The sequence below is a fragment of the Garra rufa genome, chromosome 17, assembly GCF_049309525.1.
Source record: "Garra rufa chromosome 17, GarRuf1.0, whole genome shotgun sequence".
Lineage (NCBI taxonomy): Eukaryota > Metazoa > Chordata > Actinopteri > Cypriniformes > Cyprinidae > Garra > Garra rufa.
Window position 1 is genome coordinate 19,650,887 of NC_133377.1, and position 9,704 is coordinate 19,660,590.

Genomic DNA, 9,704 nt, shown 5'->3' on the forward strand with positions numbered 1-9,704 from the left:
GACTGTTCCAGGACTATATCCCACGCTTTGGGTACCCTGCTAAGTTGCACCACGATCAGGGCCGTGAATTTGCAAATGAACTGTTCTGGACTCTCAGACAATTTGCTGGCATCGGTCACTCTCGCACATCCCCTTACCACCCACAAGGGAACCCGGTGGAAAGGTTCAACCGGACCCTCTTGCAGATGCTGAGAACACTGACAGACAGGGAAAAGCAGAGATGGAAAGACTACTTACCTCAGGTTGTACACGCTTACAACAGTACCCGACACGAGTCTACGGGGTACTCTCCCTTTTACCTGCTGTATGGACGGCATCCCCATCTCCCAGTGGATCTGATCTTCGGTCTGGTGGAACCAGAGGAAGAAACAACACCTAGGGGGTATGCAAAACAGTGGGCACACAGAATGAGCGAAGCATACAAGATCGCTGAGAACCACAGTCGGCAGTCAAGTGCGAGAGGGAAAGTGCAGTATGACCGGAAAGTGAGGGGGGTTGTGCTGAAGGCAGGAGATCGAGTACTGGTGAGGAACCTTAGGGAGCGAGGAGGCCCCGCAAAGTTGCGGTCATACTGGGAGAAAGCTGTATATGTGGTGAAAGACCAAATATCAAACAACCCTGTATATGTCATACATCCTGAGAACGGTGACAGTGGAAAGACCAGGACACTACATCGAAACCTGTTGCTACTGGTGAACGACCTACCTGTAGAAGCTCCAGCGATGACACCCGGATCCAGAAGACCTGAAGGACAAAAAAAGACAGTGAGACACACAAGCAAAGACAATATGGATGACAAAGACAGTGACCTGGCAAGTTCTGATGCAGAGAGTAGTGCAGGAGGATACTGGTTAAGAGCTCCGGTCAACTGGCCAGCATCAGGAAGCGACCAACCTCCAGAGCAAGTTCCTGTAAAGGAAAACATTAGTATTCTACAGGGAAGGGAAAACTCAGGACAGATTCAGGACAAAGACGTGCAAAGAACAAGTGAGAGCTCAGCAGATAGTAGGACAGCTACTTACCTTGAGGCGGTATATCCAGTTGACGCTGATGAAGGAGATGGAGCAAATACAGAAAGCGAGCCTGATTATGTTGACAGAGCTGAGAGTCTGAGAACTGAAGAAGAGAACAGTATGAGAAGGTCAGCTAGATAGCGGAGGCCAAGACGGATTTATACCTATGACACATTGGGCCAACCTGCGATCCACCCCTAAACCCACACACTGAACTCAGTTACTGCTTACCCCACCCCACACGTGCCTGTTTGGGGTTTACACAACTACACCACACCCATTACTTACCCTCACTTATACTTGCCTTCAGTCTGCACACCTTACGGGGTTACAACTGCTGTTTATTAAGAGTGGTTGAAGTGTTAGATTATGGGAAGCTTTGATTTTTTTTTGTCAGGGAGAGTGTGGTGCCCACAGAAAATGTAGACACATATCAAAAGGGTAACCAATAAGATAACTATTTTATTTTGTGCACTGAACACTTAAAAGGGCTCTAACCTTTTCTTTTCAACATCTGAGCAGACTTTTAATTTGATACGGGAAGATCGCGTATGTGGACTGTATCTGCGGCTGCCGCTCACACATACAGAGGAGCTGGCAGAGAAGACATGCAATTCCCGACTCTCTTGTCTGTTTCCTGTATTCACAGGTAAATAATATGAACATTTGGTGAAAATGTGTAAAGTTTGTTACATGTGTTTCATCGCGATGTATAATTAGATCTATTTGTGATGTTATGTGAAAATTGTGCACTTTGTTGTTGTCCACTTTTGTGTCGTGAAGACCGTGTAGTAGTGGAAATGCTGGATATACTTCTGATAAGTTGTCTATTGAAGTTTAACGTTATTATTTAGCAAATCTGAGATAAATGTTTATGTTAAAATGTTAATCGGTTAAGTTAAATGCTTTGTTTGAGGCTCACTCTGGATTCGCGCTTGGCGCGTTTACTGATCACGTGATCAGCTCGCGTAGAGAGGCGGGTAATGGTGGCCCGTATAGCTGTTAATGCTTTATATTGCTCATTTATGGGCAACTGAAATTAAAACAAGTGTCACGAATGTTTTAAACTGTGAAACAGTTAAAGTTTGCATATATGTGCATTATCACTGTGAAACAGTTAAAGTTTGCATATATGTGCATTATCTGAGTAAACTGTTACTAGATTTAACTGTGTTGCTGTATGAAGGAGTGTAAATGAGGGATTTTGAATGTTAAAACAGACTAAATGCAAAAGATAAATGGTGGAAATGATGAAAGAAAGAGACAATATATAAAAAAATAATACTGAGACTTTATTTGTTTCTTTTGACATAACAAAAACAATTGTTTGTGAACATTGAATACTGAATGTTTGTCAATAAACACACATACAGAGAAGCTGGCAGAGAAGACACGCAATTCCCGACTCTCTTGTCTGTTTCCTGTATTCACAGTAATCTGGCTGTTGAGTTTCCGGAGCTGAGACTTGCAACACTCACAACTATGCTAATCACAGCAAATGTCCTTGTTACGAGCCCCTGCTCTTTCTCTCTTTGTTTCTGTCCTGAGTGCAGCTACTAATTGGATGGGGGCGGAGACTAGCACACACACCTGAAGCCTCTGCCTATTTAAGAGCTGCTGGTGGCACTTCAATGGTGGCTTGCCCTGGGAACTCTGTTTTGTGTTTGATTTTGGGTTTTGTTTACCTTATTTTCTTTTAAGGATGGTGAGTGAGTGTTTGTTTAGTTAATTCAGAGTATATAGAAAGCATAGGCAAGTGAGCTAACCCGGAAGACTTTTGCTATGTTTAATTTGTTCTTTGGTAGATGGGAAGTTTTCTTAACTCTTCAGTAAGTTGCAGTTTAAATTAGTTAGCTCACCAATCCTTATTTAAGATGTAAGTTCAAGTGCATTTCCTTTTGTTTTCTGTTTTGGTCGTAGTTTTTTACCTTTACAATAAAACTTTTAACTTTTTGCCCTGGCCACTGTTGTTTTTGTTGGTTTTAGAATGGCTCTTATGTTGGTCCCTAAATGGGTCGTAACATAAATTGGGGGCTCGTCATCAGGATATGAACCGCCTTTTGTTTGAAGAGCTACTTTTTGTAGCATGATTCATTACTTAAATGCTTTTTGGCTGGACTGCTATTTTTGTGTTGTAGAATGCTTTGTGGTGATTTATGTGCTACTTCGATGTTCTGTAGTTTGTTTCAATAAGTTGAGGCAGTTCTACTTGTGTTTTGTAGCTTATGTATGCATTGCTACCTTTGTGTCTGTTTTTAGCATGCTTTTGTGTTTAATGCAGTGCTACTTTTGCTTTTTGGTAGCATGCTTTTGTGTCTTATAGCATGCTTTTGTGTTTAGTGCATTGCTACTTTTACTTGGTAGCATGCTTTTGTGTTTGGTAGCATGCATTTGTCTTTTGATGCATTTCTACTTTGTTTCTGTAGCATGCTTTTGTGTCTAAAGCATTGCTACTTGTTTGTAGCATGCTTTTTGTATTTGATGCATGGCTACTTTGGGCATGTCCTTTGGTTGCATTTATTAGTGTGAAAGGTTGGTTTTGACCAATTTTTGCCATTCTTTTGTGTAAACAATTTTTCAGTGGTCATGGGCTGAAGTTATTTCATTGGCTAAAGTTTTTGTTTTTGCTTATGTTTGTTTGCAGTAGGTTTTCTTACTACCGTTTGGAATATTTTTGTCAGGGGAAATTTTGTGATGGAGGAACTTTGCAGATTTTGGTAAAACCGATTCTAGTGAGGATGCTTGAAACTTTTGCAGACCAGATTTGATTTGCATGAAGATTAATTTGTTGAAGGTTCTTAGAATGTGATTAAACTAGAACTTGAAATTTGACCTAAAGAGCTGTAGGTTAAAGAAAAACAAATTGCATGTGACTGAGCTGAAATGGTTAGAACTGTACTCCATAAAATTGGAAATGGACCTCTGTATTTGGAAAATTTGAACTTAGAGCAGTTTGACAAAATCAAGCAGCTGTACCATCTGAAGCTAATGTTGACTTTGTTTATAAGAAAATCTATTGGTCTTTCCCTTCATAGAGAAGGATGTGGATGAATACTTCACTCATTTTGAGCATGTAGCTAAATGGATGGAGCTTACTGCTACAATGTGTTCTATCTGTTCCTATGTAGAGTTTGCACATGTGTTTCTCAGGAAGTTACAGATATTGATCATCTTGGAGTGATCATTCTTGAGGAATTGTTTTCCTGAGACTATGGCAATGTTATTTATTGAACAGTAGGTACTCTAGACACAGAGCAGCTACTTTAGTGGATGAGTTTGTGTTGACTCCAAGTGTTTGTTCAGCCATCTTGTACAAAATCTTATGTATTGAAAAATACTGCAGACTTTACATCCAGCTCCTTCATCCAGTGCAAGAACTGAGTTTTTGTGTCTGACCTTGACTAAAAGCTAGTTTGTTTTTATTCCTAAAAGCAGGGTCATAAATTGGCTGATTGCTTTGTACTTCCTGAGGCCAATCCTTCTAAACCTTCGCTCTTGTGAATGGTTTCTTGACTAAACCTCCATCTTTTGAGTTTGAGAGTAAAAAAGGCTCTGTGGCGAGGACTACAAGCCATTCTTGATGAATGGGTTGGTGTCTAGAAATGACATTTGAAGTCTCTGTCAAGGTTCTTCGTTGAGTTAAAGTCCTCTGTAGTATTTGGAGTTGCTGTTGAAGTGGTCAGGTCTGAATTTCATGTCTTTTATTTGTGGCTGGAAGTAATGTTCTGGTTAATCCAGAGGGGTCAACACACTCCTTTGTCTGTTCAGAGTCATAACGAGGTGTCCACGAACCATCTAGAGACCGTTATCCTGCCTGTACCGTTACTACAGCTATGTCTAAGCAACTGCCAAGTAAGTCTGTTTTAAAAGATTTTAATGAAGTTAATTGAAATATGTTTTTTTTTCTGATTTGGAGTCTCAAAAAAACAACAACATTAAGTTGTATATTGGGACATTTGTTCTGTGTTGGAGTTTTCACCATGGATTGTGAGTATACCATTCATTAAAAATAATTTGTTTAAATTATATTTAATGTTTTATGGGTGGGGGTGTTACGAGCCCCTGCTCTTTCTCTCTTTGTTTCTGTCCTGAGTGCAGCTACTAATTGGATGGGGGCGGAGACTAGCACACACACCTGAAGCCTCTGCCTATTTAAGAGCTGCTGGTGGCACTTCAATGGTGGCTTGCCCTGGGAACTCTGTTTTGTGTTTGATTTTGGGTTTTGTTTACCTTATTTTCTTTTAAGGATGGTGAGTGAGTGTTTGTTTAGTTAATTCAGAGTATATAGAAAGCATAGGCAAGTGAGCTAACCCGGAGGACTTTTGCTATGTTTAATTTGTTCTTCGGTAGATGGGAAGTTTTCTTAACTCTTCAGTAAGTTGCAGTTTAAATTAGTTAGCTCACCAATCCTTATTTAAGATGTAAGTTCAAGTGCATTTCCTTTTGTTTTCTGTTTTGGTCGTAGTTTTTTACCTTTACAATAAAACTTTTAACTTTTTGCCCTGGCCACTGTTGTTTTTGTTGGTTTTAGAATGGCTCTTATGTTGGTCCCTAAATGGGTCGTAACAGTCCTTTTCAATCTTTTTAGAGATCTAACTAGAGCTCACTTCCACTGTCTCAAGGCATCTCAGCAAGGGTAACATTACATTCAGATATTTTGGTTTTTACATCAAAAAGCATTGATCAGTTCTATATTACGTCAGAAATTCCCAGAAGATTTGTTTCATATGATCAAAGTCCTTGCTGATTAAAATATTGAAATAAATGTTAAGTAAATACATTTAAGTAAGTGAAGCATTATGGTATGTGGGCGGGGACTGTAATGATTGACACGCACCTGGGCCAATAATAGTGCCTTTGACACTCTGTCAGTGTCTTCTGATTGGCTAGTTTTGATGGTATGGAATAATGTACTGCTTGCTGTGCAGTAAACTGCATCTTTTTAAAAATAATATGCGAAATGTGCAGTACTTGATTGATTCTAATCAAGTACAGTTTATTTATTATCATAAAATCATATTCCCTGAAGAGTGTTTGTTCAGAATAATATTAAAAAATCTATTATTTAGTAATACTTTAAAGAAAATGCCATGGCTGTTCTAAATCAGTGAGTGCTGACAAAGACTATAGAATACCCAAGACGTGTCACTCATATAGTTTTGAATGGGGAAAAATACAACACTCATTATAGCCGCGAAGCCCCGCCTTCTTAATGAAAGAGCCAATCGTTGATTTGCTACAGCTGCCTTTAAGTCAGATTTGTAAGCAGATTTGTTCGATATGATCAAAGTCCTTGCTGATTAAAATATTAAAATACTGAAAATATTTGAATTCAATTTGAAATAAATGTTTATGAGTATCTAAGTAATGCTGCATTCCAGGCAGGTTTTTAAGCTCGTAAATCATGACTTCAAATCACGACTCACGACTTTGTAGCGTTCCAGGCAAGTCACCCCAAACTACCTGAGAGCATGTATTATTATTACATTATTATTCATTTGTTTGCAACGTTGCATAGTCATAAAGTCTATTTTTTCACTGTGTACCACTTGCACAAACAGCGCACCCGTAGGTGCTGACATTGTGGTTTCGTGAGCTATGTCATGTCAAAACTCGGAACTGGGAGTACATCGATCTAGTACGAGTTCACGAGTGGGAAGTCACGGGTTTGACTGCCGTTCCAGTGCACTTTCACGGGTAGAAGGTTGGAAAAACACGAGTAACGGGTTGCCTGGAACGCGGCATAAGTGGAGCATCCTGGTATGTGGGCGGGGACTGTAATGATTGACAAGCACCTGGGCCAATAATAGTGCCCCTTCTCATTGGCTAGTTCTGATGGTATGGAATAGTGTACTGCTTGCTGTGCAGTAAACTGCATCTTTTTAAAAACAATATGTGAAATGTGCAGTATTTAATTTATTCTAATCAAGTTACAGTTGATTTTGCCATCAGTTTATTTCAGAAATTTCCAAATAAGTTCAAGTTATAAGTTCACTTTTAGTATAGTTGCAGCACAAACTAAAAACAGAGGTAACTAGTTGTGTACTCAAAGTTTACTACTGTTATACTTTATACTTTTATATACTAGAAAGTGGCCCTTGTCAAAAAATCCTATAGGATTTCAATAGGAATCTTCTACAGGATTCCAGTTAGAATTTCTATCATATTTTGGAACCGTTCCTAAAGGATTCCATTAGGAATTGTTTTATATGATTTTCTTAAAGGACAAGACATAAATATCCTGTAGGATACTTTCTATGGGATTTTAATGGGATCCGGTTTTATTTTAAAGCATCTTTCAAGAATTTTGAATAATCCTAACGGTACACTTTTTTATTGTGTATATACTAACCAGTAGTTTAGTATTGCAGTTTACTTGAACTCACCTTAATGTACTTTCCAATAGGAATCCTCTACAAATCCTAAAGGATTCCAATAGGAATTCTCTACAGGATTCCAATTAGAATTTCTATCATATTTTGGAACCACCCCTAAAGGATTCCATTAGGAATTATCTTATAGGATTTTCTTACAGGACAAGACATAAATATCCTGTAGGATAATTTCTACGGGATTTTAATGGGATCCGGTTTTAATTTAAAGCATCTTTCAAGAATTTCAAAGAATCCTAAGACGATTCCTATCAAAACCCTATAGGAACGTTTCCAAAATATGATAGAAATTCCTATAACAATCCTGTACAAGTTTCTTATCAGAATCCCATAGGATTTTTTTGATAAGCAACATACAATGAACAACGTCTACATCAGGGTGATGTAAACAGCAAGTACTATTTGTTAGCAAAACAAGAACAGTGGAAAAGTGTTCCTTTAGATAAAAAAATCCATTAAAATAAATCAGAATGTCCAATAGGATTCTCCAATAAAATCCTACAGGACAAAGTGAAATTCCATTAAAATAAATCAGAATGTCCAATAGGATTCTAAGAATCCACTAAGATCCTAAAGGATAAATTGAAATTCCAATAGGATTTTTTAACAAGGGGGGCCAATTTAGTCTCAAGGAGTATTGAAATAGTACACTTAAAACTATACTACTAGTACACTGATATTTGTATACTTTCTACATGAAGTATACTTAAAATATACTTGAACTTTACTTAAGTTTATTCCATGGAATGTCTGGATACTGGATTCTGATTGGCTGGCAGGTGTGCAGTAAAACCGTTTAATGCACAGGTAGTTCCAAGTCAGTTTAATCACCGTTCTATATTAATGCGCTGCTTTAATTGATGCACGCAAACACACACAGAGAGAGAGAGAGAGAGAGAGAGAGAGAGAGAGAGAGGTCGGAGATCGCTTTGTGCTGCGCACATACATAAACTTCTTGTCAACGTTTGCCTGCGATCCTTATTAAAATAGCATAGATACTAAATCGCTAACGTTATATTCCTCAGCAACGGGATGGTAAAGCTGCTGTTTTTGAATGAATTGTTGTTTGTAGAGAGAGACGCACAGCATGCAGGCAGGTAACGTTACGCACACACACAACTGTCTCTCTTGCCTTCACCCTCTCTCTTGGTCGATCGATAATCTACTGAAACAAATGCTATATTTCATTCAAATAAATGTGATTTTACCGGACTATTTAATCTCTGAGTCTGATTTGAAGCGGGCAGAATGCTAGAGCTGCGTGTCATAACTGACGAAAATAACCGTCTTTTTTATCCATTCAGTCAAATTTTGCGCTGCAAATATCAATCCTAGTTTTAATTTGTCTATAACCATGGAATAAGCGGGATAATCAACGGATATGGAGTCTCTTGGAGTCTCTGATTTCATTGTTATACGCTAGGGGCACTATAACACATCTGTTCAGAATTTCCAAAACACAAGTGAAGTAGACACATGTAATATAACACAATCGTCAGACATAAAACAGCTTCAAAACCATAGATTTGTAAAACTGTGTCTTACAAATGTCGACCCATGAAGAGGTACCCTTACCATAAAGTTTTTTTTTTTTTTATGAAGTATGTAAGGGATAATCAACGGTTTGCCGTGCGTTAAAGGATTTAAAATGCACTTCGCGGAGGCAACCACCCTCCGCTTCGCGTTGGCCTCCACGTCTTGCATTTAAAATCCTTTAACGCACGGCAAACCGTTGATTATCCCTTACATACTTCATAAAAAAAAAAAAAAAACTTTATGGTAAGGGTACCTCTTCATGGGTCGACATTTGTAAGACACAGTTTTACAAATCTATGGTTTTGAAGCTGTTTTATGTCTGACGATTGTGTTATATTACATGTGTCTACTTCACTTGTGTTTTGGAAATTCTGAACAGATGTGTTATAGTGCCCCTAGCGTATAACAATGAAATCAGAGACTCCAAGAGCACAATCATAGCTCAAATATATTTAGACTTCCTTTTAGTGATGGGTCGTTCTTGAACGATTCGTTCATTTTGAACGAATCTTAATGTGACTCGGTGATGAACGAGTCGTCTCGGGGAATGATTTGTTCAATAGTACTGGAATTAGTTAACCTGTTTCGAATCTTTGGCTTTTTCGAGTCGTTCGTTCATCACCAGAGCCGGATTAACGCAAAGGCAAACTAGGCACGTGCCTAGGGCCCGATTGGCGGGATGGGGCCCAGACAGAGGGACAAAAAAAAAAAAAAGTTTTTTTTTTATGTACAAATGTCCTATCTACAATCTATTTCAATATTT